The 25,343-nt window shown below is 40.8% G+C and overlaps 1 long non-coding RNA gene across 1 annotated transcript in view; it reads right to left on the bottom strand.

Moving 5' to 3' along the window:
- Positions 1 to 1,063: 1,063 nt before the first annotated feature.
- LOC134735889 (uncharacterized) overlaps positions 1,064 to 25,343 on the bottom strand; it is a 70,943-nt gene continuing 46,663 nt past the window's right edge. The window contains exons 2-3 of the long non-coding RNA XR_010119457.1: positions 4,392 to 4,494; positions 1,064 to 4,148 (exon numbers count right to left, since the gene is read on the bottom strand). This is a non-coding gene — a long non-coding RNA (uncharacterized lncRNA). The remainder of the gene's footprint in view (positions 4,149 to 4,391; positions 4,495 to 25,343) is intronic.

Genomic DNA, 25,343 nt, shown 5'->3' with positions numbered 1-25,343 from the left:
AACAAAAAACAAAAGACAAAAGAACAAAAACAAAAACAAAAGAAGAGGGTGATGAGGCCCTGGAATGTGTGACAAATGCATGTGAGTACCCCTTTGGTAAACACTTGAAGCTATTATTCTCTTGAGCTGATCTTCAGTGTTTCCTTGCTCTGGCAAAGGATAGATTTGCAGCTTGCTTAATGATGCTACTGGTAAATTGCTCTGATGGTGCTGGTAAATTGCTCTGCTCTGGGTTTTAAAAAAATCAGCTTAATGAGAGTAAGTAATCTGCAGGCAATTGATAATAACATTTTGAAATTGGAAAGATGGTATACTGTTTTTAGGGGAATAAATGTATTTGTGGTTAAAAAAATAAATAAAATTAGCCAGGTGTAGTAGTGGTGTGCATCTGTACTCCTACGTACTCAGGGGCTAAGGTGGGAGGATGGCTTGAGCCCAGGAATTCAAAGCTGCAGTGAGCTGTGAATGCACCACTGCATTCCAGCCTGAATGACAGAGGGAGACTCTGTGTCAAAAAAAAACCTCAAAAGCCAAAACAAAACAAAAAAAATGTTTGTTGAATGCATAATAACTTTTGATACTTTCCCTCAAAATGCAAGTTAGGAAATGAAGACACAGAACATCCCTCCCTCTGTTTCTCCTGAGTGCATCTCCTCAGTCTATCCCGTGCATCTGATTTATTTGACAGGCTCTGCTCTGGGTGGCCCCACTGAAGACAGAGCATTTACCCCACTCAGAGTTTTCAAAAAGTTTTCATACGCACTTTCCCATTTGATATTCTCAACCTCCCTGTGAGGGCCCATGTATCTATCCCCATCTCATAGACATTCACTGGACCTTGCTGGGAACATAGCCAGGAAAAAACAAATGTTAATTACTCTTATTTTTCTTGTCTTCTTTCCCATGTCTTCAATTGCCAAGCTACATTAATTAAACTTTTGCCTGTGATACTTTGTGCAATGAAACAAAGGCTGTAAATATAAATCAATTAATATTTGTTAGACACTTACAGGTTTGCAGTGCCCCAGCCACCATATAATAGAGCAGATCAGGGAGACATGGCTACAAAGTTTAGTTTATTTTATATAAAACAAATAGGTTAAAGAAATATCAGCAAACATTTTTATCCGTTTTTCCCCAAATCAGATGTTTCACAGATGTGCCATCTGATTGTAGGGGACACTTATAAGCCCAAAAAATATAGTATACCAATGAGATGAGTGATAATTCCCATTCTTACTGAATTTCTTCTTGCCTGCAGGCTGGCTTCTCTAAGGTTTAGCCAATGTTTTATTTTATGCTGTGTAACTTCTCCTTTACCTAGATTATATGGAGACATCTCTATACAGTGAAGAATCATAAATTCCTGTTTCAGTAAACTCCAAATTAATAACTTCTAAAGATCTTATTTACCTGACAATTGAATATAATTCAGCCTGATATTGACTTCATAAACATCATCCTGGATAGTAGGGAAAACATGCTATTACAGAAATTAAAGCGTTTTCACAATCCCGGGTTTGGAGCTCACTGACCTGAGCAATTGCCTAGAAAATCTGAGATTCTAAATTCTAAATTTAATCAAATATTTTATGAAACCATAAGAATGCAAAAAAAAGGGGATACTGAGGAGCAAAAATCAAATGAAACAAAAAAAAGCAAATAGCAAAATAGCAGCAACTCAAGCTATATTAATAATCACATCAAATATAAATGGACTAAATAGTCAAAAGGCAGAGATTATCAAACTAGTTATAAAAGTAAGAGCCAACTATATACTGTCTATTAGAGATGCAATTTAAGGTTAACCAACCCACACGGCTGAATGTCCTTACTTGGGAAAGAATATCCTAGAATGGCCACATCTTGGGAACTAAGGGACACATTATCAAAATTGAGCAGATTTCTGTAAAAGTAAAGGGATTCAAGGGAAGGGGACCTACACTTTACCTCTTCATGGGAGGAGAACCAAAAAATTTGTGGCCATTGAAAAAAACTGTTACAAGGATAAAACTACCTATGTATACATTGGTTATGAGGATTAGAATTGAACATAATGCACGTGATGGACACATGAATGAGAGGTTACTAGTATGATTATTATGGCTGTTAAAATAGTGAATGATTGGAATGCACAATCTGGTCAGGTTTTTTTTTAGCTTTAATTATCAGAACTTCAACGTCATGTGACATCTCAGCAGATGTTCAGTAGCTTATTGCCTTGGGTCAGGTGCCCCAGAAGCAGACTCTTAATTGAGGAGTTGAATGTAAGCAACTCATTAAGGACATGCTCACAGGAAGGCTGATGTGGAAGTAGGGATGGGCAAAGCAAATGTATGCTTTCAGGCAAAGTCCTGTGGCTCCAGTGTGATCCTACAGGGGAACTCAGGAGTGTGAGTTATGCCTCAGAGTTTCCCGGACTCCAGGCAAAGGAACTGGGCTGTCACACTCCTGCATCCTTCAGACCTTGGCCGTGGACTGCCCCAGATGGAAGATATAAACTCACAGGCACTTCTAGCAACCTGAGTGTGGAAAAAGTGGCTCCAGTAGCCCGAGAAAAGACCTCCAAGAAGAGTCTCTGGTGTGAGTCGTGGGGTGCACACTCAAGGGAGTACAGACAAAACAGTTAAAGGGATCTGCAACGGGCTGGCCAGAGCCCTGGCAGTGTCTACTGCACTTATTAATATTTATTATGCTGAATAGACGTTAGGTTGGAGACTGTCAGCTAACACCCAGCTTGCCTGCTACAGGGCAGGGTCTTCCTTCATGTTTGTTAAGAAAGAAATCTAACATCTTGACAGGCCACCATGTGTGAGGCCACACAATAAACAATTTAGAAAACACGACCTCATTCACTCTTCAGACGGCCTTAGGAAGAGTTTCATAGCCTTCGCTGAAGGATGAAGAATGCTCTAGAGAGACTTAGGTTCTTGCCCAAAGTCAAGTAGATAATAAATGGTGAAGCTGAGATTTGTACACACATGTGTCTGGCTCCCTGGCTATTTCCTGAGGACTTGCTTGGGAAATAGAAAACCTTTATGAAACCCTCAGAGACCCTGAAAATTGTCTTCTCAATATAATTTTACAACAAACTACAGTGAACCTATGTCCATTGCTGCTGTATTCATTTTCTAGAGCTGCCATAACAGAATATCAAACAACAAACTGGGTGGCCTAAAACAATGGAAATTTGTTGTCTCACAGTTCTGGAGGCCAGGAGTCCAAAACCCAAGGTGTTGGCACAGCTGTGCTCCCTCTGAGGGTGCTAGGGAAGGAACTGTTCCAGTCCTCTCTCCCGGCTTCTGGAAGCCTTAGTCTTTCTGGGGCAGTAGCTGCTTCACGCGATCCTCTGTAATAACACCGTGTTCTCCCTGTGTCTACACACCATTGCCCTCTACATGTATGTTCAAATTTGCCTTTTTTATAAGGGCACCAGTGACCCCATCTTAACTTAGCTAAATCTGCAAAGATTCTATTTCCAAGTAAGCTCACAATCTGAGATACTAGAGATAGGATTTCAACATATGTTTTTTGAGGAATACAATTCAACCCATAGCAGCTGCCCACCAGAGACCATGTCTCTAAATAAATAAGCAAAACAACAAAACAATGCTTTCTTTACAGAAATCTCTCTCAGTGGCTGGGAAGACAGTATACCAAAAGCCCAGGCTTGACTTGATTTGGTGGGTGATCCCAGGAATTTTTGTTCTTGGTATGCAACTTCCTATTGGCCAATAGGACCAAAAAAAATCCATTTCAGGGACTCAGAGGGTAGGCGGTGTCTGTGTATCAGCCTGGCCTTATGCCCCCTCAGAGCCCCAGGCTGACTCATGGCAGGGTTCTCTCAGTTCAGCTCTCATGCTTTCTTTGTTTCTCTTGTTGTTGAGCACAGCCTGGTTTTCCTGCCAGCTCCCACAGGGAGTGTGCCTGGCAGTGCCCTGTCCCACATCTCTGACGAGCTGACAATACAGAGCTGAAGGCTGGAGACCCTGAGGACTGAGAGTATACTGACCTCTAACTTCTTCACCCTTGTCTGCAAGAAAAGAAAGCCTCTGAGCTGCAGGGTGGCAGGTCCTGGCTGTGTCATGATTCTTGAATCATAGATGTTTTTCTTGGCTGAATGCCAGGGCCAAACTATCCAGGGAACACTGGTTGGGGGCAGGGGGAAAGAAGAAAGCCCTAAGTTTCTTTTCTTTGCTGTCTTTTTCATCAAGATTTAAACAGTGCCAAGGCTAAGACTGAGCAGATCTAGGGACAAACAGCAGCAACCGCCATCTGGAAAATCAGCAGGCAAGGTGCTCTGGCTAGGCCAGCAGGCACAGCAGCTCTTCAGAGGTGGTGACATTTGACTCTCAGCATAATCCCCCGTGTCCTGCCATTCTTTTACTTACCTTTCCCGTTCTGGGGTCTGCACTAAGGTCTGGAATTGAGAGCTGCTATAAACGTAGGACCTGACGTTAGCAGGTGTGTGCTCCAACTGTTTTCTCCAGTATCCTAAAAGAAGAGAAACATGGATAATTCTTCTCTGGCCAAGAAAGAAAAATGCTCGCATGGATTATGCATTTTCAGAAGGAAACATGCATTCTCAGAAGGGTGTTTTTCCTTTGCCAAGCTCTGTGCTGGGCTTTTCCTGTACTGGGCTCAGACAGTGTTTGGCACAAAGTAGTCATTCATTTCACAAATATGTATTGAGCACGTGTGATGTACTGTTCTAGGTGTTACTTAAATGGACAAAAGAGTAAAATAAAACCATAGTATCTAAACTAATTACAGAGTTTCTAAATGTTGGTGACATAGAGGCCTGGGACATTATTTTAGCTCTGTCATGTAGAGATCAATAGTGATAATTTGTTTTGTTCATGATTAATTAAACAGCAATATCATTGATGCTTCTGTTCCAGGGCTGAAGCATCTTATGGTGCCAGTAAGGAGGGAAGTGCCAGGAAAAAAAGGGTGAGGACAGTCCAAGGGCACAGGAATCAACCTGAAAGAGCTCCTAATGGCCAAAGCTGAAGCAATTTAAGACTTAAAAAAAGTAATGTTGGATTATAACCCATAGAATAAAATAAACATCCATGAGTCCATACTGATACCAGTAAGTTTTTAAAAATCAGTAAATAAATAAATAAGGAAGAAAGAGCAGCTTTTGCTTATGGAAGAATTATAATTAATATGTGTAGAAGGAATGAGGAAAATAGAAAATCACTGAGAAAAGCACAATAATAATTGTTGGACTCACCAATGAATTCTAAAAGTATTCAGCAAAAGTTTGAGGACAAACAGGATATTTGCAGACTCAAGTATGTCCCCCAAAATGTTTATTAATTACAAAGAGAAATATAGTAATTTCAGAGCAGGCAAATCCAAGAGATACCACCTTAACTAGGTGATCAAAGATACTGAGAGGTGACAGTGTGCTGGCAGCCCTCACAGCCCTCGCTCGCTCTGGGCGCCTCCTCGGCCTTGGTGCCCACTCTGACCGTGCTTGAGGAGCCCTTCAGCCCACCGCTGCACTGTGGGAGCCCCTTTCTGGGCTGGCCAAGGCTGGAGCCGGCTCCGTCAGCTTGTAGGGAGGTGTGGAGGGAGAGACGCGAGCTGGAACCCGGGCTGCACTCCACGCTTGCGGGCCAGCTGGAGTTCCGGGTGGGTGTGGGCTTGGCGGGCCGCACTCGGAGCGGCTGGCCAGCCCTGCTGGCCGGGGCAATGAGGGGCTTAGCACCCGGGCCAGCAGCTGCAGAGGGTGTGCTGGGTCCCCCAGCAGTGCTGGCCCACCGGCGCTGCGCTCAATTTCTCCCGGGGCCTTAGCTGCCTCCCCATGGGGAGGGCTCGGGACCTGCAGCCCGCCATGCCTGAGCCTCCCCCTCCTCCGTGGGCTCCTGTGCGGCCCGAGCCTCCCCGACGAGCACCGCCCCCTGCTCTACCGCGCCCAGTCCCATCGACCACCCAAGGGCTGAGGAGTGCGGGCGCATGGCACAGGACTGGCAGGCAGCTCCACCTGCAGCCCCAGTGCAGGGTCCACTGGGTGAAGCCAGCTGGGCTCCTGAGTCTGGTGGGGACTTCGAGAACCTTAATGTCTAGCTAAGGGATTGTAAATACTCTGTATTTAGCTCAATCAGCCCTCTGTATCTAGCTCAAGGTTTGTGAATGCACCAATCAGCACCCTGTGTCTAGCTCAGGGTTTGTGAATGCACCAGTCGACACTCTGTATCTAGCTACTCTGGTGGGGACTTGGAGAACCTTTGTATGGACACTCTGTATCTACCTAATCTAGTCGGGATGTGGAGAACCTTTATGTCTAGCTCAGGGATTGTAAACACACCAATCAGCACCCTGTCAAAACAGACCACTCGGCTCTCTGTAAAATGGACCAATCAGCAGGATGTGGGTGGGGCCAGATAAGAGAATAAAAGCAGGCTGCCAGAGCTAGCAGTGGCAATCTGCTCGGGTCCCCTTCCACACTGTGGAATCTTTGTTCTTTCGCTCTTTGCAAATCCAGCTGCTGCTCACTCTTTGGGTCCACAATGCCTTTATGAGCTGTAACAGTCGCCGGGAAGGTCTGCAGCTTCACTCCTGAAGCCAGTGAGACCGCAAACCCACTGGGGGGACGAACAACTCCAGACGCGAGACCTTAAGAGCTGTAACACTCACCGCGAAGGTCTGCAGGTTCACTCCTGAGCCAGCGAGACCACGAACCTACCAGAAGGAAGAAACTACGAACACATCTGAACATCAGAAGGAACAAACTCTGGACACGCTGCCTTTAAGAACTGTAACACTCACCGCCAGGGTCCACGGCTTCATTCTTGAAGTCAGTGAGACCAAGAACCCACAAATTCCGGACACAATACCATCACCAGTAAGAAGACACATCAACACGATGTACCCTCAGTAGGATGCAGGAAGAAGGAACAATGCCACCTGTGGTTTCCTGCCCAGAATGAATAGCCTCCATCTAACCCCGAGACAAACCACATTGAGGGATATTCTACGAAATCAGTGACCAGTACTTTTCAATAGTGGCAAAGTCATGAATGACAAGGAAAGACGGGGGGACTGTCACGGGTTGTAGGAGATTAAGAAGACATGACATCTATATGTAATAGTAGGAAAACTGTTGAAGCCCAAATAAAGTCTGCAGCTATGTTAATAGTATAGTACCTATGTCCATTTAGAAATTTTTTTTTTTTTTTTTTTTTTTTTTTGAGACTGTAGTCTCTCTCTGTCGCCCAGGCTGGAGTGCAGTGGGGCCATCTCGGCTCACTGCAAGCTCTGCCTCCCAGGTTCACGCCATTCTCCTTCCTTAGCCCCTGCCCTGCACCCCATCAGCTGAGACTACAGGCACCCGTCACCACGCCTGGCTAATTTCTTTGTATTTTTAGTAGAGACAGGGTTTCACTGTGTTAGCCAGGATGGTCTCGATCTCCTGACCTCGTGATCCACCCGCCTTGGCCTCCAAAAGTGCTGGGATTACAGGCGTGAGCCACTGCGCCCGGCCTAGAAAAAAATTTTTTATAGCTCAATAGTAAATAATCAAATAAGAATGTACATTTCTTAATTTTCATGTGGTTATGCCAAATGTTGATATTGGGGGTAAAGGAGAACTCTACTATCTTTGCAACTTTTCTGTGAGCCTAAAACTGTTCTTTTTAAAAGCAAGAATACATTTGACGCTCAGTGCAGTGTCTCACACCTGTAATCCCAGCAGTTTGGGAGGCCAAGGGAGGCAGATCACCTAAGGTCAGGAGCCTAGCCAACATAATGAAACCCTGTCTCTACTAAAAATATAAAAACCAGCTGGACATGGTGGCAGGCACCTGTAGTCCTAGCTACTCTGGAGACTGAGGCAGGAGAATCCCTTGAACCCAGGAGACGGAGGTTGCAGTGAGCCGAGATCACTGTGCACTGTGCACTTAACTTTATTTTTTCAGAACAAAATACCGTATAAGCCACATTACCCCATACAAAGAACTGTAATTATTTGTAATACTCATGAACTAGGTATTCATTTGTACAAATCTGGAAAGCCAGTGCAGTGGCATACTGCACTCCAGCCTGGGCGACAGAGTGAGACTCCGTCCCCCCCCCCAAAAAAAGAGAATACATTTGAAATCAGGTCTATTTTAGATTCCATAGAAAAAGAGTTACCTTTAAAGATTCAGAATGGCCGGGCGTGGTGGCTCACACCTGTAATCTCAGCACTTTGGGAGGCCGAGGTGGGCGGATCACGAGGTCAGGAGATTGAGACCATCCTGGCTAACATGGTGAAACCTCGTCTCTACTAATAGTACAAAAAATTAGCCGGGTGTGGTGGCGGGCGCCTGTAGTCCCAGCTACTCGGGAGACTGAGGCAGGAGAATGGTGTGAACCCAGGAGGCGGAGGTTGCAGTGAGCCGAGATTGTGCCACTGCACTCCAGCCTGGGCGACAGAGCAAGACTCCGTCTCAAAAAAAAAAAAAAAAAAAAAAAGGCTGGGCGCGGTGGCTCACGCCTATAATCCCAGCACTTTGGGAGGCTGAGGCGGGTGGATCACGAGGTCAGGAGATCGAGACCATCCTGGCTAGCACAGTGAAACCCCGTCTCTACTAAAAATACAAAAATTAGCCAGGCATGGTGGCACACACCTGTAATCTCAGCTACTTGGAAGGCTGAGGCAGGATAATCACTTGAACCTGGGAGGCGGAGGTTGCAGTGAGCAGAGATCACGCCATGGCACTCCAGCCTGGGCGACAGAGAGAGACTCTGTCTCAGGAAAAAAAATAAAAAATAAAGATTCAGAATGACCTGGTTTTATAAAGCATGTGTTTATCATGAACTTGGTGTATTTAAGAGAGTAAACCCATGTGTCTGTGGAAGGCTGAACTGGCTGTCAAGGTAACTGAGCCTTTGTCCTTGCTTTGCCCCTTTCTGACTCAGCATTACCAGGTCATCTTGGCTTTCCAGATTTGTACAAATGAATACCTAGTTCATAAGTATTACAAATGATTACAGTTCTTTGTATGGGGGTAATGTGGCTTATACAGTATTTTGTTCTGAAAAACAAAGTAATACAAAAGCCAGTCAGTTGGTGTGAATTTTGTTTACCTCAAATCAGATGTCATGTTGATCACATAACTTCTTCTGGCCTAACACTGACGCATTGATGTCCTCAGACCAGGTCCAGAGAGGCCACTTCCCATAATACTAGGCTTTCATTACTGGCACCAAATTGGTGGGAATAAAAAAGAAACAAGAGATTTCTTTCTACTAAATAAACTCTTAGGACCTTCTGAGAGAAAGGATCAAATCTCAGGTAACCAGAAAGGTCACTGTGATTATGAAAATCACAGCAACCAATGGTTAAGCAGAAATGTAGATGATGCCATTTCTATTGTATCCATGTAACTACTGAAAAGAGTTAAATATTTCCTACTTCTACTGTCTGCGTACTTCTCAAAGAAACCTTTTTTTCAGTTGTTTTTTTTTCTTTGGAGACTGAGTCTTGCTCTGTCGCCCAGGCTGGAGTGGAGTGACACAATCTTGGCTCACTATAAGCTCTGCCTCTCGAGTTCAAGTGATTCTCCCTGCTTCAGCCTCCCGAGTAGCTGGGACTACAAGTGCGTGCCACCATGCCCGGCCTTTTAGTCTTTTTTTTTAAAAAAAAATTTTGTATTTCCATAGGTTTTTTTTGGGGGGGGGGAACAGGTGGTGTTTGGTTCCATGAGTAAGTTCTTTCATGGTGATTTCTGAGATTTTGGTGCACCCACCACCCGAGCAGTGTACACGGAACCCAATTTGTAGTCTTTTATCCCTCACCCCTTTCCCACCCTTTCCCCCCGGAGTCCCCACTGTCTATTGTATCTTATTATGCATTTGCATCCTCATAGTTTAGCTCCCACTTATGAGTGAGAACATACGATGTTTGGTTTTCCATTCCTGAGTTACTTCACTTAGAATAATAGTCTCCAATCCCATCAGAGTTGCCGGGAATGCCATTAATTCATTCCTTTTTATGGCTGAGTAGCAATTCCATCACATATATATACCACAGTTCAAATAAACCTTTATTTTTAAGAATGCTGTATTTCTGGCCAGGCGCAGTGGCTCATGCCTGTAATCCCAGCACTTTGGGAAGCCAAGGTCAAGAGTTCAAGACCATCCTAGCTAACATGGTGAAACCCCATCTCTACTAAAAGTACAAAAATTAGCCAGGTGTGGTGGCATGTGCCTGTAGTCCTAGCTATTAGGGAAGCTGAGGCAGGAGAATCACTTGAACCCGGGAGGTGGAGGTTGCAGTGATCTGAGATTGCACCACTGCACTCTAGCCTGGGTGACAGAGCGAGACTCTGTCTCAAAAAAAAAAAAAAAAAAAAAAAAATTGCTATATTTCTTAACCAGGCACAGTGGCTCATGTTTGTAATCCTAGCACTTTGGGAGGCCGAGGCAGGCAGATCACTTGAGACCAGGCGTTCAAGACCAACCTGGCCAACATGGTGAAACCCTGTCTCTACTTAAAAATACAAAAATTAGCTGGGTGTGGTGGTGCATGCTTGGAATCCCAGCTACTTGGAAGGCTGAGGCATGAGAATCACTTGAACCAAGGAGGCAGAGGTTGCAGTGAGCCAAGATCGTGCTACTGCACTCCAGCCTGGGTGATGGAGTGACACTCTGTCTCAAAAAGAAAAAAAAGAAAAAAAAGAATGCTGTATTTTTAACAACATGTGCTATGTGTTCTTTCTTGGTCTGTGAATAATAACCCTTATTGTATAGGGAAAATGTGGCTCCAGCCAGGATCACCATCGACACTTGTGCATACTGCAAAATGCACCCAGCTGAGGGACAAGTAGGGGCTGACATCTGTCTTCCTCTCTGCTCCCCACACTGCATGCCTGTGGGGCTGTAACTACCCAGAGGAATGCATGTCTTTTTCTAGTTACACAAAGGTGCTGACTGGGTGTTAGCTCTACTCGTAGGTGTAGTGTATGTGTAATGGACTGGATCAGCAAATTGAGAGACAGATACAAGTTCAGTGCAGCAAAAGACATTGTGGTGATCTATTTGAAATTCTTTACCATATTATGAAAAATATTCCTTTCTAAATCTAGTGTTTTCATGGAAAAATTCATACTCTCTGCCATCCTAGAAGCCTACTGTCACTACTCACATATTCTTCAGAAATTTCCTGAATACATACAAATATATATTTGTGTACACACACACAGCCACAGCCACACACATATTCATTTATGCAAATGGAAGTTTGCTATTTTATCCCTTGTTTTTTTAAAAACTTCAAGTTTTTATTATTGTGGTAAAATATACATAACATAAAATGTAACATTTTAACAATTTTTAAAGTGTACAGTGCAATAGCATTAAGGACATTTACATATTAACTCTCATCACTGCCTATCTCCAGAACTCCTTCATTCCAAACTGAAACTCTGTACCCATTAAACAATAACTCCTAATCCCTCCACTCCATCCACCACTGTTTTTCTTTCTGTCTCTATGAATTAGTGGCAGAATTTACTTTCTGCCACTACATACCTCATATAAGTAGAATCCCACAACATTTGTCCTTTTGTATCTGTCTTATTTTACTTAGCATAATGTCTTCGAGGTTCATGCATGTTGTGGGATGTATCTGAATTTCATTTTTTTTTCAGGCTGAATAATATTCTATTGCATGTATATAACACATTTCATTTATCCATTCACCTGTCAATCAACACTTGAGCTGCTTATACCTTGTGGCTATTGTGAATAATGGTGCTGTGAACAGGGGTGTATGAATATCTATTCAAGTTCCTGGTTTCAAATTTTGGGGTACATATCCAGAAATCATATGGTAATTCCAGCTTTAATTTTTTCAGGAGCCACCATACTGTTTTCCACAGCATCTGCACCATTTCACATTTCTACCAACCAACAATGAACAAATCTAATTTACTCACATCTTCACCAACACTTGTTTTTTGTTAGTAGTCATCCTGATCGGTGTGAAGTAATATTTCTTTGTGGTTTTTATTTGAATTTCTCTAATGATTAGCAATGTCAAGCATCATTTCAGGTATTAATTGTGGCTATTTGTGTATCTTCTTCAGAGACATGTTTACTAAAATCTTTTATCCATTTTTTACTTGGGTTGGCTTTTGAGTTTTAGGAGTCTATTATATATTCTGGATATCAATCCGTTATCAGATATATGGTTTACAAATATTTTCTCCCATTCTGTCTGTTGTCTTTTTACTCTGTTGATAGTATACTTTCATGCACAGAAGTTTTAAATTTTGGGCCAGGTGTAGTGGCTTATGCCTGTAATCCCAGCACTTTAGGTGGCCGAGATGGGAGGCCAGGAGTTCAAGACCAGCTTGGTCAACATAGCAAGATGCCCATCTCTATAAAAAGAAATAAAAAAGAATTTTAAAAAATTAAAAAAGAAGTTTTTAATTTTGATGAAGCCCAATTTGTCTACTTTTTCTTTTCCTTCTTTCGTTCCTTCCTACCTTTCTTCCTTCCTTCCTTCTTTCCTTCCTTTCTTTCTCTTTCTTGCTTCCATTTCTTTTCTTTCTTTCTTTCTCTTTCTTGCTTCCATTTCTTTTCTTTCTTTCTTTCTCCTTCCTTCCTTCCTTTTTTTCTTTCTTGAGACAGAAAGGGTCTCACTCTGTTGTCCAGGCTGGAGTGCAGTGGTGTGATCTCAGCTCACTGCAACTTCTGCCTCCCAGGCTCAAGCCTGATGTCATGTCCAGAAGCACAAACAACTAAATCATTACCAAATCTAATGTCATGAAGCTTTCTCCCTATGTTTTATTCTAAGAGTTTTAGCTCTTAAATTCAGGCCTTTGATCAATTTGATTTAATTTTTGTACAGGTACACCTCAGAGATATAGCAGATTTGGTTCCAGACCACTCATAAAGCGAATATTACAATAAAGCCAGGGACAAAAAGTTTTTGGTTTCCCAGTGTATATAAAAGTTATGTTTACACTACCCTGTAGTCTATTAAGTGTGCAATAGCATTACAATGAAAATGTAATACCTTAATGAAAAAATACCTTATTGCTAAAAAATGCTAATGATTGTCTTGGCCTTCAGTGAGTTGTACTATTTTTGCTGGTGGTCTTGCTTCAATGTTCATGGCTGCTGACTGATTAGGGTGGTGGTTGCTGAAGGCTGGGGTGTCTGTGCAATCTCTTAAAATAAGACAACAGTGAAGTTTGCCACATTGATTGGCTCTTGCTTTCACAAAAGATTTCTCTGTAGCATGCGATGCATTTGGCGACATTTTACCCACAGTAAAACTTCTTTCGACATTGGAATCAGTCCTCTCAAACCCTGTTGCTGTTTTGCCAAGTAAGCTTATGTAAGATTCCAAATCCTTTGTTATTTCAACAATTTTCATGGCATCTTCACCAGGAGTAGATCCTATCTCAAGAAAAACCACTTTCTTTGCTCATCCATAAGAAGCAACTCTTCGGTTATTCAAATTTTATCATGAAATTACAGCAACCCAGTCACATCTTCAGGCTCCTCTTCTAATTCTAGTTCTCTTGCTGTTTCCACCACATGCACAGTGGCTTCCTCCACTGAAGTCTTGAACCCCTCAAAATCATTCACGATGCTTGGAATCAACTTCTTCCAAACTCCTGTAAATGTTGATATTTTGACCTCCTCCCATGAATCACAGATTTTTTTTTTTTTTTTTTGAGTCTCACTCTCACCTAGGCTGGAGTGCAGTGGTGCGATCTCAGCTCACTGCAGCCTCCGCCTTCTGGGTTCAAGGGATTCTCATGCCTCAGCCTCCCTCATAGCTGGGATTACAGGCGCCCACCACCACACCTGGCTAATTTTTGTATTTTTAGTAGAGACGGGGTTTCACCATGTTGGCCAAGCTGGTCTCGAACTCCTGACATTGAGTGATCCACCCGCCTTGCTGCCCAAAATGCTGGGATTACAGGCGTGAGCCGCCGTGCCCAGCCAGAATCACAGATGTTCTAAATGGCATCCAGAATGGCCTGATTTCAGTATTGTTGTGTCTTAGGGAATAAGGAAGCCTGAGGTGAGTACAGAGAGATGGGAAATGGCCTATTGGGTGAGTAATCAGGTGCCTCAAAACAATTAACAATGGTAACATCAAACATCATTGATCATAAATCACCATTAACAGATATAACAATAATGAAAAAGTTTGAAATATTGCAAGAATTGCCAAAATGCGACACAGAGACACGAAGTGAACCCATGCTGTTGGAACACATCCCTGATAGATTTGCTCAATGTAGAGTTGCCACAAATCTCCAGTCTGCAAAGAATGCCATATATGCGAAGTGCAGTAAAGCGAAATGCAGTAAAATGAGGTATGCCTGTATATGGTGTAAGAAAAAGATCTAATTTCATTCTTTTGCATGTAGATATCCGGTTTTCCTGGCATCTCTCCATTGAATGGCCTTGGCATCCGTGTGAAAAATTGTTTGACCATATAGGTGAGCGTTTAAATCTGGGCTTTCCAGTCCATTGGTTTACAGGTTTGTATATCTGTCTTCATGCTGGTACCATACTGTTCACACTACTATAGCTTTGTAGTAAGTTTAAAACCAGCTTTCATCCTTTTTTTTGAAGATTATTTTGGCTATTAGACATCCCTTGAAATTCCATATGAATTAAAGATGGAGTTTTTCTATTTCTGCAAAAACTATCATTGGGATTTCAACAGGGATTGCATTGAATCTGTAGACTGCTTTTGGAAGTACTGATGTCTTCATAATATTAAATTTTCCAATCTATGAACCTGGGTTGTCTTTCTATTGATTTATGTCTTCTTTAATTTCTTCCAACAATATTTTGTAGTCTTCATTGTACCAGTCTTTCACCTCCTGTATTAGGTTAATTCCTAAGCATTTTATTATTATTTTTTGATACTGCTATAAATGATATTGTTTTCTAAATTTCCTTTTCAGATTGTTGGTTTTTTGGGTTTTTGTTTTGTTTTGTTTTTCCTTTGAGACAAATTCTCATTCTGTTGCACAGGCTGGAGCGCATTGGCACGATCTGGTCTTACTGCAACCTCTGCCTCTTACGTTTAAGTGATTCTCATGCCTCAGCCCCCTGAAGCTACTACTTAGCTCTCGAGTAGTCCCAAGCTGAGACTACAGGCATGCACCACCACGCCTGGCTAATTTTTTTTTGTATCTTTAATAAAGACGAGGTTTCACCATGTTGGCCAGGCTGGTCTTGAAGTCCTGACCTCAATCCACCTGCCTCGGCCTCCCAAAGTGCTGGAATTACAGGTGTGAGCCACTGTGTTCTGACACTTGTTCATTGTTAATGTATAGAAACACAACTGATTTGTGCATGTTGATTTTGTATCCTGCTCTATCCTTTGCTTTTAAAAATGTATATATTGGGATTTTCCCTTACAATCAATATTTTGAGATACTTCATTGTGCCCTGGATAGCACTCTATTATGTGGATGTTCTAGATTGGTCTTCATTCTACAGCCCACAGAACAAAGCTGGCCCATTGCCTGTTTTTGTACCTCAGCTGAAAGTGGTTTTATAATTTTTAAAGTGTTACATTTTAAGCAGTACCTATATAACCTTTATCTTGTTTCTTGGCCACAAAACCTAAAATACTTATTATTGGCCCATCAAGAAAAAGTATATTAATCCCCATTCTGGAACATACTTGGCCAGTCTCTTGTTGAAAGTTTATTTGAATTGTTTCTAATTTCAGGCTTTTTTTTTTTTTTAAGAGATGGGTCTTGCTCTGTTGCTCAGGCTGGTCTCGAACTCCTTGCCTCAAGCAATCCTCCCATCTTGGCCTCCCAAAGTGCTGGGATTACAGGTGTGAGCCACTGCACCTGGCCCTAGTCTCATGCTATTCTAAACAATACTTTAGTAACGTTCATCAAATTTTGCCCTCAAGGATATCTGTAGGGTAAATCCTTAGTAGAGGAATAACTGCTGGATCCACAGGTGCGTGCATTTTTATTTTGGAGAGTTAATGCCACAAGTCCCCTGAAAGAAATCACAGCCACTCTCCTCTCATCAGCAGCACGTTTCCTATGTGCTTACGGTGTGAATTACTGATTTTTACACTTTTATTGTCTCATTGTTGGAATTTCCATTTATTTAATTGTAAGTTATGCTGGGCACCTTTTAATAAAAAGGTATATCTACATGTTCTGTTTTTTGCTCCTTTCTTCTTTCACATGGTTGTGGGGCAGGATAAGTAGGATTAGGAGGCCATGCTGACTTGCTTCCTTGCGTGAAGCCCTGTGGGCTTCTTTTGGAGTGGGCTCCTTTTGCAGTGGGCTCCTTTCGTTTGTACCCTTGCATGTTAGCACCTAACTTTTTGCAAGGTAGCAAAAGAGCTATCAGCCTCTGATACCCAATATGGCTGGGAAAAGCCCCTTTCTCATGACGTAGCTTCCCCAGTCTCCAGCCAATCATCACCAAAAGCCCAAGAAGCTATTAGCTACAAATTCCTGCTTTGAGGAGACAGGGACTTCTCTGGGGTCCCACATGCACAGCTAGACTCAAGGTTTAGCTTACAGTGACCTTTTCCTCAATTTAATAGTAAAAAAGACACCCCTAGGTGGAGACTTTTTATGCTTTTGATATATGTGACAAGTGTTAGAGCATGTAGACAGCAAGTGCATGCGTCAACCGCTGGTCCTCCGTTGCATACTTGACCTTACCAGTATTTTATAAATAGGTATGAACTGCTCCCCTAAAGGGAATTTCCCTTAAGGCACTAGCTGCTGTCTCTCCTTTTAAGCAGGCTGCTCTGCCTCTCACAATGTACTTTGCGCTTTGCAATAAACTTTTTTGCTTACTCTTACTTTGGATTTGCTGTCACTTTCTTTTGTGTGATGAAGTCAAGAACCTGAACCGGCCCACTGACAACAGTTGGATTATTGATAGTCACTAGCTATTTTTGTTTCTAATAACAATTCTTTATATATTAAGGCAAACTGAGCCTTTGTCATACGAGTATCAAATGTTTTTTTCTCAAGTTTGTCATTTAAAAAATTGTTTAAGTCAGTATTTACCCTAAATGTGTTATATGCACATGAATATAGTCATCTTTTCCTTTACGGCTTCTGGGTTTTATGTCTTACATGAAAATTTCTTCCCTATTTGAAGATGATTAAAAAAAAACTTCATGTTTTCTTTGGTTCTCGTATGTTTTTAAAGTACTTTAATCCATCTGGCATTGACTTTGGTGTATGGAGTAAGGGATGGCTCTGGCTTGTTGTCAGCTGTCCCAAAGCCATTTCGTGAATAATCCATCTTTTTTTTCACTGCTTTAAAATGCCATCTTTCCATATGTATTTGGGTTTACTTTTCAGCACTCTAATTTATTCCACTGATCTAGCTATATATTCATTCATGTACTAGTTCACGCTTCCTTAATTAAGTATAGTTTTATAATGCCTTTTATCATTTGGAAAAAGTAGTCTTTATTAGCCTTCATCTGTAGAGTTTTCTTGGCTATTTTTTCTATGAACTTTAGAATCAGCTCGTCTAATTAAAAAGTTGGTATTTAATTGAAATTGCATTAAATTTTTAGATAAATTTAAAGAGAAAATGTATTATTAGTTCTTCCTATTAAAAACCAGGGTGTATATTGCTATTTATTCGGGGTTTTTTCTTTGCTAGCTAGAGCTTTAAAGTTTTGGTTTATAATTTTAACTGAGTTTATTCCTAGGTATTTTTTCTTTTCTGGGTATTATGAGTAAGATTTTTCTTTTTTATGTTTTTTAACAGGTTTTTTGTCCATCAAAAATGATTGTATTTTGATCTTTGGAGGAAAATGATGGATAGGAGACAGGACTAACTTGCAGCTCCCATTCAGACGGACAGAGCAACATGTGGAGACTCATGTTGTGGACTTTTGCTCCAAGAACTGCTGCAGGAACATACCAGGAAAGCCAAGAGAATCCACAGACCCTTTGAAAGAAGCTGATTGCTGCTGCGGGTCCCTGGAGACAACGGAAAAACTCCAAAGACAAAGGACATAATCTCTTGGGAGCTCTAGGGCCCTGCTCACCTCCTGATCCTCCCTATATTACTGCAGCTGATGCTGTCTTGAAAGTACCACCTCCTGACTTTTGAATGATCGCCATTCTAACTGGTGTGAGATGGTATCTCACTGTGGTTTTGATTTGCATTTTTCTGATGGCCAGTGATGATGAGCATTTTTTCATATGTTTTTTGGCTGCATAAATGTCTTCTTTTGAGAAGTGTCTGTTCATGTCCTTCGCCCACTTTTTGATGGGGTTGTTTGTTTTTTTCTTCTAAATTTGTTTGAGTTCATTGTAGATTCTGGATATTAGCCCTTTGTCAGATGAGTAGGTTGCAAAAATTTTCTCCCATTCTGTAGGTTGCCTGTTCACTCTGATGGTAGTTTCTTTTGCTGTGCAGAAGCTCTTTAGTTTAATTAGATCCCATTTGTCAATTTTGGCTTTTGTTGCCATTGCATTCAAAAGTCAGGAAACAACAGGTGCTGGAGAGGATGTGGAGAAATAGGAACACTTTTACACTGTTGGTGGGACTGTAAACTAGTTCAACCATTGTGGAAGTCAGTGTGGCGATTCCTCAGGGATCTAGAACTAGAAATACCATTTGACCCAGCCATCCCATTACTGGGTATATACCCAAAGGACTATAAATCATGCTGCTATAAAGACACATGCACACGTATGTTTATTGCGGCACTATTCACAATAGCAAAGAATTGGAACCAACCCAAATGTCCAACAACAATAGACTGGATTAAGAAAATGTGGCACATGTACACCATGGAATACTATGCAGCCATAAAAAATGATGATTTCATATCCTTTGTAGGGACATGGATGAAACTGGAAAACATCATTCTTAGTAAACTATCACAAAGACAAAAAACCAAACACCGCATGTTCTCACTCATAGGTGGGAATTGAACAATGAGAACTCATGGACACAGGAAGGGGAACATCACACTCCGGGGACTGTTGTGGGGTGGGGGGAGGGGGAGGGACAGCATTAGGAGATATACCTAATGCTAAATGACGAGTTAATGGGTGCAGCAAAACAACATGGCACATGGATACATATGTAACAAACCTGCACATTGTGCACATGTACCCTAAAACCTAAAGTATAATAAAAAAAAATAAAAATAAAAAAATTAAAAAAAAAAAAAGAAAGTACCACCTCCTGGCTGGAGGCCAATCAACACAAAACTAGCACAATAAACAAAAATACAACCAAGACCCTCACAGAGTCCACTTCACTCCCCTGCTACCTCCACCAGAGCAGGTGCTAGTATCCACAGCTGAGAGACCTGAAGACATCACATCACAGGACTCTGTGCAGACACTCCAGTACTAGTCTGGAGCCCAGCAGCTCCACTGGTTGCCTAGATCCAGAAGAGAAATAACAATCACTGCAGTTTGGCTGTCAGGAAGCCACATCCCTAGGGGAAGGGGGAGAGCACCACATCAAGGGAGCACCCCATGGGACAGAAGAATCTGAAGCAACACTTGAACTCCAGATCTTCCCTCTGACATAGTCTACCCAAATGAAAATGAAACAGAAAAGCAATCCTGGTAATATGACAAAACAAGGTTCTTTAACACCCCCAAAAGATCACACTAGCTCACAAGCAATGGATTCAAACCAAGAAAAAATCTCTGAATTGCCAGAAAAAGAATTTAGAAGGTCGATTATTAAGCTAATCAAGGAGGCACCAGAAAAAGGTGAAGTCCAACTTAATGAAATAAAAAAAAGATACAAGATACGAAAGGAAAAATCTCAGTGAAATAGACAGAATAAATAACAAATAGTCACAACTTCTAGAAATGAAGGAGATACTTAGAGAAATGCAAAATGCACTGGAAGGTCTCAGCAATAGAATCAAACAAGTAGAAGAAAGAACTTCAGAGCTTGAAGACAAGGCTTTCCTATTAACCCGATCTGACAAAGACAAAGAAAAAAGAATTTAAAAAATGAACAAAGCCTCCAAGAAGTTTGTTGGTCTTGAGGAAGAAGAGAAATCTAAAAGTCTGGAACCATGTGTGAGGGAATAATTGAGGAAAACTTCCCTGACCTTGCTAGAGATCTGTACATCTAAATACAAGAAGCTCAAAGAACACCTGGGAGATTTATGACAAAAAGATCGTCACTTAGGCACATAGTCATTGGGTTATCTAAAGTCAAGATGAAGGAAACAATCTTAAGAGCTATAAGGCAAAAGCATCAGGTAACCTATAAAGGAAAACCTATCAGATTAACAGCAAATTTCTCAGCAGAAACCCTACAAGCTGGAAGGAATTGGGGCCCTATCTTTAGCCTCCTTAAGCAAAACAATTATCACCCAAGAATTTTGTATGCAGTGAAACTAAGCTTCATAAATGAAAAAAAAAATACGCCTTTTTTCAGACAAACAAATGCTGAGAGAATTCACCACTACCAAGCCAGCACTACAAGATCTGCTAAAAGTAGCTCTAAATCTTGAAACAAATCCTCAAAATACACCAAAATAGAGCCTCCTTAAAGCATAAATCTCACAGGACCTATAGAACAAAAACACAGTAAAAAAAAAAAAACCCCAAGGTATTCAGGCAACAAAATTGCTTGATGAATAGAATAGTACCTCACATCTTGATACTAACATTGATTGTAAATGGCCTAAATTCTCCACTTAAAATACACAGAAACAAACAAAAAACAAAACGAACAAACAAAAAACAAACAAAAGATACAGAATGGCAGAATGGATAAGAATTCACCAACCAAGTATCTGCTGTCTTGAAGAGACTTAACACATAAGAACTCACATAAACTTAAGGTAAAGCAGTGGAAAAAGATACTTCATGCAAATGGACACCAAAAGCAAACATGAGTTCACTTAAGATATAAGCTATTCGTACATCAGAAAAAACAAACTTTAAAGCAACATCAGTTAACAAAGACAAAGAGGGCCATTATATAATAATAAAAGGACTTGTCCAACAGGAAAATATCACAATCCTAAATATATATGCAAATAACACTGGAGCTCTTAAATTTATAAAACAATTGCCACTAGACTAAAGAAATGAGATAGACAGCAACATAATAATAGTGGGGGATTTCAATACTCCACTGACAGCACTAGAGAGGTCATGAAGACAGAAAGTCAACAAATAAACAATGGATTAAAACTATACCCTAGAACAAATGGACTTAACAGGTATTTACAGAACATTCTACCAGCAACTGCAGAATATATATTTTATTCATCAGCACATGGAACATTCTCTAAGACAGACCATATGATAGGCCATAAAACAAGTCTCAATAAATTTAAGAAAATCTTTTTTTTTTTTTTTAAATGAGTCTGACTCTGTTGCCCAGGCTGGAGTACAGTGGCATAATCTTGGCTCACTGTATCCTCTGCCTCCCAGGTTCAAGTGATTCTCATGCCTCAGCCTCTCAAGTAGCTGGGATTACAGACACTTGCCACCACACCTGGCTAATTTTTGTAATTTTAGTAGAGATGCGGTTTCTCCATGTTGGCCAGGCTGGTCTTGAACTCCTGACCTCAAGTGATCTGCCTGCCTCAGCCTCCCAAAGTGCTGGGATTACAGGCATGAGCCACCATGCCCAGCCAAGAAAATCAAAATTATATCAAGCACTCTTTCAGACCACAGTGGAAAAAAATTGGCAATCAACTCCAAAAGGAACTTTCAAAACTATGCCAACACATGGAAATTAAATAACCTGCTCCTGAATGATCGCTGGGTCAACAATGAAATCAAGATGGACATTAAAAAATTATTTGAACTGAACGATAATAGTGACATAACCTATCAAAACCTCTGGGATACAGCAAAGGTGGTGCTAAGAGGAAAGTTCATAGCCTTGAATACCTACATCAAAAAGTCTGAAAGAGAACACATAGACAATCTGAGGTCACACCACACATAACTGGAGAAACAAGAACAAACCAACCCCAAACCCAGCATAAGAAAAGAAATAACAAAGATCAGAGCAGACCTAAATGAAATTGAAACAAAAAATATAAAAGATAAAGGAAACAAAGGCTGGTTCTTTGAAAATATAAATCAAATTGATAGACCATTAGCAAGATTAACCAAGAAAAGGAAAAGATCCAAATATCTCAATTAGAAATGAAACAGGAGATGTTACAACCAATACCATAGAAATACAAAAGATCATTCAAGGCTACTATGAACACCTTTACACACATAAACTAGAAAACCTAGAGGAGAGAGATAAATTCCTGGAAATATACAATTCTCCTAGATTAAACCAGGAAGAAATAGAAACTCTGAACAGACCAATAACCAGGAGCAATATTGAAATGGTAATTAAAAAATTGTCAACAAAAAAAGTCCAGTACCGGACAGATTCACAGCTGAATTCTATCAGACATTCAAAAAAGAATTGGTACCAATCCTACTGACACTATTCCACAAGACAGAGAAAGAGGGAACCCTCCCTAAATCATTCTATGAAGCCAGAACCACCCTAATATCAAAACCAGGAAAGGATATAACAAAGAAAAAGAAAACCACAGACCAATATCCCTGATGAACATAGATGCAAAAATCCTCAACAAAATACTAGCTAACCAAATCCAACATCATATCAAAAAGATAATCCACTGTGATCAAGTGGTTTTCACACCAGAGATGCAGGGTTGGTTCAACATACACAAGTCAATAAATGAGACATACGAAAACAGAATTAAAAACGAAAATCACATGGTCATCTCAATAGACACAGAAAAATTATTTGACAAAATCCAGCATCCCTTTATCATTAAAAAACCCTCAGCAAAATCGGCATAGAAGGGACATACCAAAAGGCCATAAAAGCCTTCTACAACAAATCCACAGCCAACATAATACTGAACAGTGGAAAATTGAAAGCATTCTCCCTGAGAACTGAAACAAGACAGGGAATGCCTCCTCTCACCACTTGTATTCAATAGAGTACTGGAAGTCCTAGTCAGAACAATCAGACAAGAGAAAGAAATAAGCCGGGCGTGGTGGCTCATGCCTGTAATCCCAGCACTTTGGGAGGCTGAGGCAGGCGGATCATGATGTCAGGAGATCGAAACCATCCTGGCTAACATGGTGAAACCCCATCTCTACTGAAAATATGCAAAATTAGCCGGGTGCGGTAGCGAGCACCTGTAGTCCCAGCTACTTGGGAAGCTGAGCCAGGAGAATGGCGCCAACCTGGGAGGCGGAGCTTGCAGTGAGCCGAGATCGTGCCACTGCACTCCAGCCTGGGAGACAGAGTGAGACTCTGTCTCAAAAAAAAAAAAAAAAAAGAGAAAGAAATAAAGGGCACTCACATTGGTAAAAAAAAAAAAAAAAAGTCAAACTGTCACTATTTGCTGATGATATGATCATATACCTAGAAAACCCTAACGACTTCTCCAAAAAGCTCCTAGAACTGATAAATGAATTCAGCAAAGTTTCAGGATACAAAATCAGTGTACACAAATCAGTAGCTCTGTTACACACAGCAACCAAGCTGAGAATCAAATCAAGAACTCAACTCCTTTTACAATAGCTGCAAATAAAATAAAATAAAATAAAATAAAATAATACTTGGGATATACCTAACCAAGGAGGTGAAAGACCTCTACAAGGAAAACTACAAAACACTACTGAAAGAAATCATAAACAACACAAATGGAAACACATCCCATGCTCATGAATGGGTACAATCAATGTTGTGAAAATGACCATACTGCCAAAAACAATCAACAAATTCAATGCAATTCCCATCAAAATTACACCAGCATTCTTCACAGAACTAGAAAAAAATAATTCTAAAATTTATATGGAACAAACAAAAGAGCCACATAGCCAAAGCAAGACTAAGCAAAAAGAACAAATCTGGAGGCATCACATTACCTGACCTCAAAATATACTATAAGGCCATAGTCACCAAAACAGCATGGTGCTGGTATAAAAATAGGCATGTAGACCAATGAACAGAAGAGAGAACTCAGAAGTAAAACCAAGTACCTACAGCCAACTGATCTTTGACAAAGCAAACGCAAACATAGTCGAGAAAGGACACCCTAGTCAACAAATGGTGCTGGGATAATTGACTAGCCACATGTAGAAGAATGAAACTGGATCCTCATCTCTCACCCTATACAAAAATCAACTCAAGATAGATCAAAGATTTAAATCTAAGACCTGAAACCATATAATGAAACCATTATATTCTAGAAGATAATATCAGAAAAATCCTTCTAGATATTGGCTTAGGTAAAGACTTCGTGACCAAGAACCCAAAAGCAATTGCAACTAAAACAAAGATAAATAGATGGGACTTAATTAAACTAAAAAGCTTCTGCACAGCAAAAGAAACAATTAGCAGAGTAAATAGACAACACACAGAATGGGAGAAAATCTTCACAATCCATACATCCAACAAAGGACGAATATCCAGAATCTACAAGAAACTCAAACAAATCAGCAAGAAAAAGAAAACAATCCATATCAAAAAGTGGGCTAACGACATGAATAGATAATTCTCAAAAGAAGATACACAAATGGCTAACAAGCATATAAAAAATGCTCAACATCACTAATGATCAGGGAATTGCAAATCAAAACCACAATGAGATACCACCTTACTCCTACAAGAATGGCCATAATCAAAAAATAATAAAAAAGTTGATGTTGGCGTAGATGTAGTGAAAAGGGAACACCTTTACACTGCTGGTGGGAATGTAAACTAGTACAACCACCATGGAAAAAGTATGGCAATTCCTTAAAGAACTAAAAGTAGAACTACCATTTGATCCAGCAATCCCACTACTGGGTTTCTACCCAAAGAAAAAGAAGTCATTATATGAAAAAGATACTCACACACATACGTTTACAGCAGCACAATTCGCAGTTGTAGAACTATGGAACCAGCCCAAATACCCATCAACTAAAGAGTGGATAAAGAAATTGTGGTGTGTGTGTGTGTGTGTGTGTGTATATATATATACGTATATATACACACACACACACACATATATATACATATATAGACACATATATATGTATGTATATATATGTGTGTATGTGTATATATATATATGTGTGTGTATATATATGTGTGTATATATATATGTGTGTATATATAGCCATATCCAGCAGCGGCTGGGTCTGAGTGAGAGTAATTAAGGAGGTGGAATTGGCTAAAATTGAATGAGCATTTACTACGTGTCTGGGAGTCAGTGCTTTAAGCCCAGCCAGCCTAGGATCATTTCCATCTTTTACAAATGAAGGAAACTGGGCTCAGATAAAGTACAATATGTGCCCAAGTTCCCTGGCCTGCAGGTGATG

Source organism: Symphalangus syndactylus, chromosome 24, assembly GCF_028878055.3.
Source record: "Symphalangus syndactylus isolate Jambi chromosome 24, NHGRI_mSymSyn1-v2.1_pri, whole genome shotgun sequence".
NCBI lineage: Eukaryota > Metazoa > Chordata > Mammalia > Primates > Hylobatidae > Symphalangus > Symphalangus syndactylus.
The sequence above is the reverse complement of the archived record's forward strand: the minus strand, read 5'-3'. Positions and strand labels throughout refer to the sequence as shown.